The sequence below is a fragment of the Chrysochloris asiatica genome, unplaced genomic scaffold, assembly GCF_000296735.1.
Source record: "Chrysochloris asiatica unplaced genomic scaffold, ChrAsi1.0 scaffold00032, whole genome shotgun sequence".
Classification (NCBI taxonomy): domain Eukaryota; kingdom Metazoa; phylum Chordata; class Mammalia; order Afrosoricida; family Chrysochloridae; genus Chrysochloris; species Chrysochloris asiatica.
The window spans coordinates 10,511,285-10,520,091 of NW_006408550.1; positions in this window are offsets into that span (position 1 = coordinate 10,511,285).

Below are 8,807 nucleotides of genomic sequence, written 5' to 3' on the forward strand. Positions count from 1 at the left end.
AAGCCTCATCTTTCTCCCGTGGAGCGGCTGGTAGTTTCGAACTGCTGACCTTAAGGTTTGCAGCCCGATTCGTAACCACTACGCTACCAGAGCTCCTTTGTGTAGTGCTGCTAAAAGAAATGGAAGAAATGAGGAAGTCAAAGAGCTGAAGAGCTGAATAGAAAATGTCTAAGGGCAGCTCAAGAAGACAAAGTCAAATATTATAACGAAATATGCATAGATCTGTAGTTAGAAAACAAATGGGGAAGAACATACTCCAGATTTATCAAGCTGAAGAAACTGAAGAAAATCTTCAAGACTCAACTTGAAATATTGAAGGAGTCTATAGGCAAAATATTGAATAATGCAGAAAGCATCAAAAGAAGATGGAAGTAATACAGAGTCATTATTCCAGAAAGAAATGGTCGATGTTTAACCATTTCAAAAGCCTATGTCCTGGTGTGGTGCTGTGGGTTAATGCGCCAGACTGCAAAGCCATTTGAACTGCGAGGTCGGCAGTTCAAGCTCACCAGCTGCTCCTCAGAAACCCTATACAGGGTTGCTATGGGTTGCAATCGGCTCAACAGCACTTAACAACAACAACAACAACAATGATACTAAAGGAAGAACTCCAAGGTCCACTGAGGCTTGGTAAAAAACAAGATTCCAGGGACCACTGAAAGGAGACAAGAACCTTTCCCACAGCCCGCAGAGGGAAAAAGCCGTCACTACAGCCAGCACTCTGAAATTAGACGTTCTAGCCTCCCAAAGTGTGAAAGAGAATATGTTTCTGTTTGTTAAATCAATCCACTTGTGAGATTTCTATTATAGCAACACTAGATAACTATGTCCAGTATAAAGCATATACTTTTGCTAATTAATATGTAGGCGTTAACTGGTGGTGGTGGTAATGTGCCGTGGAGTCAATTCAGTCTCACAGCGACCCTGTACAGGGTTTCTGAGGCTGTAAATCTTTATGGGAGCAGAAAGCCTCATCTCTCTCCCATGGAACTGTTGATAGTTTCGAGCTACTGACCTTGAGGGTAGCAGCCCGATTAGTAACCATTTGAAATGTAATATTGTGGGTTGTCAGTAGGCTAATTGTTGTTATTAGTATGTGCCAATGTGTCAGTTGATATTAAACTACCCACAGTAATATATAACAAGGAGTCTTGGTGTACTGTTGTGGGTTAATATACTGGGCTGCAAGGTCAGTGATTCAGGCTCACCAGTCGCTCCTCTGAAACTCTATACAGGGTTGCTGTGAGTCGGAATTGACTTGATGGTACTTATCAACAACAACAGTAACAAGTTGACCCCTAATATATAATGGTACAAGCACAACAGATGTTTATTTTAGGCTGTTGCAACTACTCCTGTGGGACAAAGGAGGGGTCCTCTTCTATCCAGTCATGAAAGGATTTAGATCACTAGAGGTGCTGCAATTTCAACATGGACCTTTTAAACTGGAAAACAAAAGACCCTAACTTCAAGGGAGAAGGTGGTTTAGCAGTGTATTCTGGAAGAAGAGGAGAATATGAATTTGGTTAACAGTCTATGCCACAGCACAAATGATTCATCTAAATAAAATTTAATCTATTTATAGTTAATGGATTTTTTACAAAATTAAAGTAGGAGTTAGGTGCAACATAGCAATTCCTTGGTTTTCCTTCATTTTTTTCTGTCAGAACCTTAGCTTAGAGTCTGAACTGATTCGACTCCTAGGCATATCCTTTAATGAATGTAAAATTGAAAATCTTTCTTGAATCAGTTTGGCACAACACACAAGGATAACTCAAAACTTGATCACAGTAAATGAGTGATCATTCTCTGGTTGACTAGTTAGCTAAAGGATTACACTGGTTGACGTTCTATCCCCATCTTTCTTCACTGTCTTCATCTTATGGATCAGAACAAAATAAATCTCGGTGTATTTGTATTCTATCATGCAATATTCAAACTATCCACCACTGTAACGGTTTGGATTGGATCACATGTGTGAGCACAAAGTAGCACAGGACATATCTGAATTGGGTAAATAACATATGAGCAGACCGTTTAACGGTTGATGCACTATAAAGTAAAATAATTGAGTTAATTATTTTAAAAGCTAGGTATATTCTGGTTTTTATATTGTTTTATTTGGCTTTGCATTGGAATGCCATTTCTTTGCTGTAAGCTGCCACTGAGTCAGCCTCTGATTCATGAAAACCCCATTCACAGGGCGATCATGGCGATGTGATTCTAATACTTTTCATGGGTCAGAGTTTCAAAAGCAGATCCCCAGGCCTTTCTTCCTAGGCTATTTTAGTCTGGAGCCTCTGCTGAAAAGCTCAGCATCATAGTCATTTGCATGCCTTCATTGACAGGTTGAGGTGAGTTGGCTGGCTATCAGAGCTAGGTCTCCTACGTAGAAGACAAGAGTTTTGCCATTGAAGCACCAGTGCTTCTGTATATATAAAGTGGTGACAGTAAATTGGATGCACTTGAAATGTGTTCTAAATATGGCAAAAAGGTAAAAATAGTTGACCATATAATTGAAATGTTATTGTTCAATGAAAGTCAAAAGTCCTGGTGTAGTGCAGTAGTTGTGATAAGCACTGGACTGCTAATGACAAGGTTGGCAGTTCAAACCTACCAGCCACTCCCTGAAAACCCTATATAGGGTTATTATCAGTCAAAAAGGACTTGATGGTACTTAAAAACAGCAACATGGCGTAGAAACAACAACTTATCTAAAGGACTGGTCCTTGGACTAGCTGAGGTCTTCTGCCTCATTTTCAGGATCATTTACTCAATTTTTTGTTGCATTTAATTACCTAGTAAGTGGGAGTACAAATTTTGTAACTTTCATCTAGAATGTTACAAACATCAGAAACATAATTTTCTTGTTCACATCCCTTTAATTACATTTTTTATGTTGTCATGTGGTGGTGGTGGTTGTGTGCCGTGGAGTCTGTTCTGACTCACAGTGACCCTGTACAGGGTTTCCAAGGCTGTAAAGCTTTACCAGAACAGAAAGCCTCATCTTTCTCCCACGGAACAGCTGGTAGTTTCGAACTGCTGACCTTGAAGTTGTACCCTGAATCATAACTATGACAGTACCAGAGTAATACTAGTGTTTAAGAAGAGTGTTGCCAAATCATATTGCATAGAAATAACACATCCAAATAAACATTCAAATTCCAAATTACTATTCTTATTCCCCACACTGTGGGATAATGCTCTAGACCACAAGTTTGGTTTCAACCACAAGGTCAGTTGTTCAAACTCACCAGCCGCTCCTCGGAAACCCTATGCAGGGTCTGTATGAGTCAGAACCGACTTGATGGCACTTAACAACAACATTCCCCAAACAGAAAAATAATTACAGTATTATTTGGGGTAACTCTAAAAAATACATTTAAAAAATAATATGAATTTATAGTTTTCAAATATTCTACACAATATTTATTTCAAATAGAATTATCTCTTAAACCGATGTCAAAGACATCTATTAAAGTAGGAAATGTTATACAATTATTTTTTGGTTTAAGAATGCTCAAAGTGCTTTTACCTTTGAACAAAATAACTATGTATTGAATAAAAATCACAGTTTGAGTGTCTCAATGATGCAGAATCTTTTGCAACTAAGTTCAAATCTGAAGCAACTGCACACATTACTTTGAGTTTTAAAATTTGATTAAATTCAGAGCTTTATGCATACTATCATCAAACAATGCTGCAATCCTAACGAGGACTGCATTTGTCTTTAAGGACCTATAATAGTGAAAGCTTAATATTTTTTAAAAAAACAACAAAAAAAAACACACTTTTGTCTAGCAAAAGTGATTTGAAGATGTTTTGCTCCATGCATGAGAACTCAGCAGGTGATTCTTGCCTATCTTTGAAGTCAAACAGCACAAAACTTCAGTGAGTAGTAGCTTCAGAAATGCAATAGACAGAGCTGAGTCTTCATATGAAGCTCATGCTTGAACTACATCAGAAGAACTGACATCTATTATGGTGAGCAAAGACAAGTGTTTGAAAAGAGATTCAAACAGAAGTATCAGAATTTACAGTGCATAGTTTTATATAAGTTGATTTTAACCAAGCATATCTCTATGAACTCTGCAGGATAGAAAAGAAATTTCAAAAGGCAGAGAAATTGTTGTCATCTAAGGGCATGGAATGTTTTAATAGCTTAAGGAAGAACATTTCTGAAAGGTTATGTGGTGATCCATTTACTTTGACTGAGTAATAAGGCTTGTCATTGTGATAGTGCAGTTTTTAACCCATAGAACAATAGAAATGTACATGAACTAGGGAGCATAAAGGAACACTTAAAAGCTCAGAGGAAACTTGTAGCCCATTTTAAAGTTTCAGTCCTTAGTTACAGGAACTTGTTATAAACTATCTGAATGTTCCTTTAGCCAATAAAGAGGAAACATACAAGAAGCAACAAAAGAAAAGCATCCCTTTTTAGACCTATGAGTCTTACTGACCTTACAGGAGATAAGTTTAAAAAAAATGTGTTAGGTTTTTAAGCTGACATTTTAAAAAAAGAATGTGAAACACCCACTGTTTGTTATTTTTCTTCATGTGTACTAACTTTTATTCTCAACAGTGTACAGGCTTGGTGAAAGTGATTCTGTGACTGTGTTTGTGAGTGTGTGAGGATATATGTGTGACGTGTCAGAGGGGTAGTTACTAAGAATCATTATTAAAAAAGGTTTGCTTGAAATTCTTCTTACAGGCTAACTCACAACAACCCTCTACAGTTTTTCATTAGAGGTCTAATGTTTTAAACGTGCCTAATTGTTTTTCTAGAAAAATACCCAAACAGATTTAAACAAAAGCAAACCTCCTTGGCTAAAACACAGAAACTCAATTTCTATGCAGCAATTTTCAGCTTGTAATCAACATTAAGCAGTGTGAGATCTACCTCTTCTTAACCTACAATTAGCACAATTAATGCACCACATGCCCACCCACTTGTTTAGCTGCTATATTGTAATGTTTGTGTTTAACAACAAATTTTCCTCTCTAGCAGTGAGAGCCTCCTCCAAGGAGGAACAAACTGGCGAATCACGTTCAAATATATCTCTGCCCTCAGTATTGCATCTCAAATCTTTTAAATTTAATGAATTGACTTATTACATTGCATTTAAACAGTTATTTTCACCTTCTAAGGAGCTCTGTTAGCGTATGTTTATGAATCAGGCTGCGAACCTCAAGGTCAGCAGTTCGAAACTACCAGCTGTTCCATGGGAAAAACATGAGGCTTTCTGCTCCTGTAAATATTTACAGCCTCGGAAACCTTGAACAGGGTCGCTATGAATCCGAACCGACTCCCCGGCACATAACCACCACCACCACCAAGCGGTTTAGGGACTCCTGGTGTGGCACTGTAGGGTAAGCACTGGATTAAAAACCACAAGGTCTGAGGTTCAAACCCTCCATCTGTTTCTCGGAAATACAGGGTAGCTATGTGTAGGAATCGACTGGGCGGCCCTTAGCAACAACAAAGTGGGGTAGAACTTTAAAACAGAAAAAAGTAATAGGCAGGATGGGGCTGAGCTGCCCTTGTATGGACACACTGTGTTGTCCCAGTCATTCTTTTCTTCTTATTGGAAGTCTTTCCTAGTGCAAATTAAGGCACAACATATAGATAGACTGTTGTTGGTAAGTGCTGTTGATTTTGTTCTGACTCAAAGCCACACTGGAATGGGTTTCCAGGGAGCGGCAGGTTGGTTTGAACAGACGACCTTGCAGTTCAAATCAGCTTTGCGGGCCAGTGTTTATCCTACCACGCCACACTAGGATTCCATATAGATAAATCTTCTTCTTGTTGTTGTTAAGTGCCGTTGAGTCAGTTCCGACCCATAGGACCCTGTACAGGGTTTCTGAGGAGCAGGTGGTGAGCTTGAACCACTGACATTGTGGTTCAAACCTACTTTGCAAACCAGCGCATTACCCACAGTGCCATATCGGAACTCCATATAGATAGATGGTGGTGGTGGTGGTGTGTGCCCTGGAGTTGGTTCCGACTCCTAGCCACCCTGTACAGGGTTTCTCGGCTGTAAATCTTTACGGGAGCAGAAAGCCTCATGTTTTTCCCGTGGAAGGGCTGGTCAGTTTCTAACTGCTGAGCTTGCAATTAGCAGCCCGACCTGTAAACACTATGCTACCAAAACTCCATAGACAGATAGATGGTGGTGGTGGTTATGTTCCGTAGAGTCGGTTCCGACTCATAGCGACCCTATACAGGGTTTCCGAGGCTGTAAATGTTTACGGGAGTAGAAAGCCTCATCTTTCTCCCGCGGAACAGCTGGTAGTTTCGAACTGCTGACCTTAAGGTTCGCAGCCCGATTCATAACCTACGCTACCAGAGCTCCTTAGATAGATAGATAGATAGATAGATAGATAGATAGATAGATAGATAGATAGATAGACAGATAAAGAGTGAATTTTTTTTTTTAGGAATTGGCTCATAAAAATTCTAGAAGTCTTGTGACTCCAATCTAGGAAAAAGTGAGGCATTCTGGCAGAATATGTATTTATTATCTGAGAGCAGAATCCTCTCCCAGGAATCCTCCAGGTGTGTTCTTAACACCTTCAACTGCTTGGATGAAGCCCACATTATGTAGGGTAACCAACTTTACTTAAGGTCAACTGATTTAAGTGCTAAGATATAAATATTTCATTAAAACATCTAGACTAGCATTTGACGAAGCAACTAGGCACCATAGCCTAGCCAGGTTGACACACAAAATTAACCATCACAGTGCTCAATAACCTTTTTGTGGAACAAATTAATAAATTGCTAGGCACTTTAACTATAACACCTCAGTTACGCCTCAGAATGAACCCACGTTATTTTTGTGATTTTACAGATGTGGAAACTGAGTCTTACACGGGATAAATGGGACTGTTGGAGGTATAATTGAAACATAAATCTGGTGCTGGAGACGGTAACTATTAAGAGTGTTGTATATTCACAAAGTTCATTACAGGTTACTGTTGCTGGAAAATGCAGTCTTCAGTTAATGATACCAGCTCTCTGTAATCAAGGATATAGAAATATACATAAATAAATCATTAAAGCAAGACTGTAAATTGCAATAAGAAGGGTTGTTGTTATTGTTAGGGACCATAGAGTCAATTCAGACTCAGTAATCGTGTGCATGGTTTCTGAGGCTGTAAATGTTTATGGGAGCTGAAAGTCTCATCTTTCTCCTGTAATAAGGGTGCATATATCAATTTATGAATGAGGCAGAGTTAATTTTAACTAAGAGATGGGATCTGGGAAATCTTTTAAGAGGAGAATGCTTGAATTTGTATATCGCTTTTGTGGTAGTTTAAGGTTTCTCAATTGCTTTTTAAAATAATTTTTTATTTATCTACAGCAGTTTCTTTTACATTAATTCATTATAGACAATTTTCATTGTATTTTTTAGTTGATTTCAAATCCTTCCTTGCCTGATTTAAAATTCTAACATATGTGCCATCTTAGAATCAGTCTTAACCAAAATCTTTTCTTATAAGAATAGGCCATAACGCCCTGTTTCTTCTATTCAGAACATAATGAAGTTTATATTTTAGAGACACTGGGTTTGCTTATGTTGTTTTGAAGATTATCTATTTTTGTCTTTTTTGGTAAATTGTTTTTACAGGCAATTAATTTGGTTAGGGTCAGCCTACAAACTCGGCTTCTTGGGAAACAGGTTAGGTATCAGTTCTGTTCCTTCAGCTTTAACTGTTTGATTTTGTTCAGTGAAGAAATGATTTAGGTTGCAGCCACATATTTGAGCAGAAAATATACAGACTTTGGGATTCTTTTTCTCTAGCTCTCTCCTTTTCTGGATCCCCTCATTTTCCAGTGCTTGTGATTGCTCTGAATTCTTTTTACTAGTTCTTCAAACCACAAAAATAGCAGGTTTCTGCTTGGTACAGCCAATCCTCAGGTTGGAAATTATAAAAGTAAGAAACTCACCAAGTGCTACTTCCTTCCTACAAATATCAATCTGACTGCAGAATCTGCCTGCTTTTTGGTTACTCATCAATGCCTTCAGGTAGTTAGTTGATTTTATGACCTAAAGTTAATAGTTATCTGTCAGAAAGAGTTGGTTTGAGAGCTTTTTGGTCAACAGTGAATGCAGAACTGCACTGGAGTAGTAAATGGTAACGTATTCTAGTAGGAGTCCTGGTATGGTTTTGTAGGATAAGCACTAAACCGCAGGCCTGGGTTTGAGCCACACAATCGGTGGTTAAAACTCACCAGCCACTCCTAAAAACATTATACAAGGTTGCTATGAGTCAGAACTGACTTAACGGCACTTAATAACAACAACTGATATGTTTATTATAGACAAAAATGAGGCTACAGGTCAGCAGCAGGCTGAGGGGTGCAAATTGGGAGTTCGATACTAAATGACAATGGCTTTGAGAAATACAGTTTATAGCATATTGATTTAGGATAGGGTAAATAGGGCAGAATTTGGTTATTTATGTGAGTGTGTGAAGTATGAGTGCATGTGATAGGTAAGGCAAATAGAAAAAGAAGAATGAAAAATCTCTTTTTAAAAATTCCATGTGAAGTGTTTGCACTCAAATCTGTTGGTAGTAGAAAAACACGATTTTACAGAGAGATAGGTATCTTGGAAGAAGCACTGGCTACAGCACAAGAAATTAAAAGGAGGGAGTGATTTTGGAGTCAGAGTCTGCAATATACATCTTGTTGAACATTTTCCTCTTTTTTGCTGACCCTACAATTGGTCCCTCCTGATGGTGTATCCGGAGTATGAGAGATAAAGTCTCACCATCCTGGTTTCTGATGAGAATTCTGG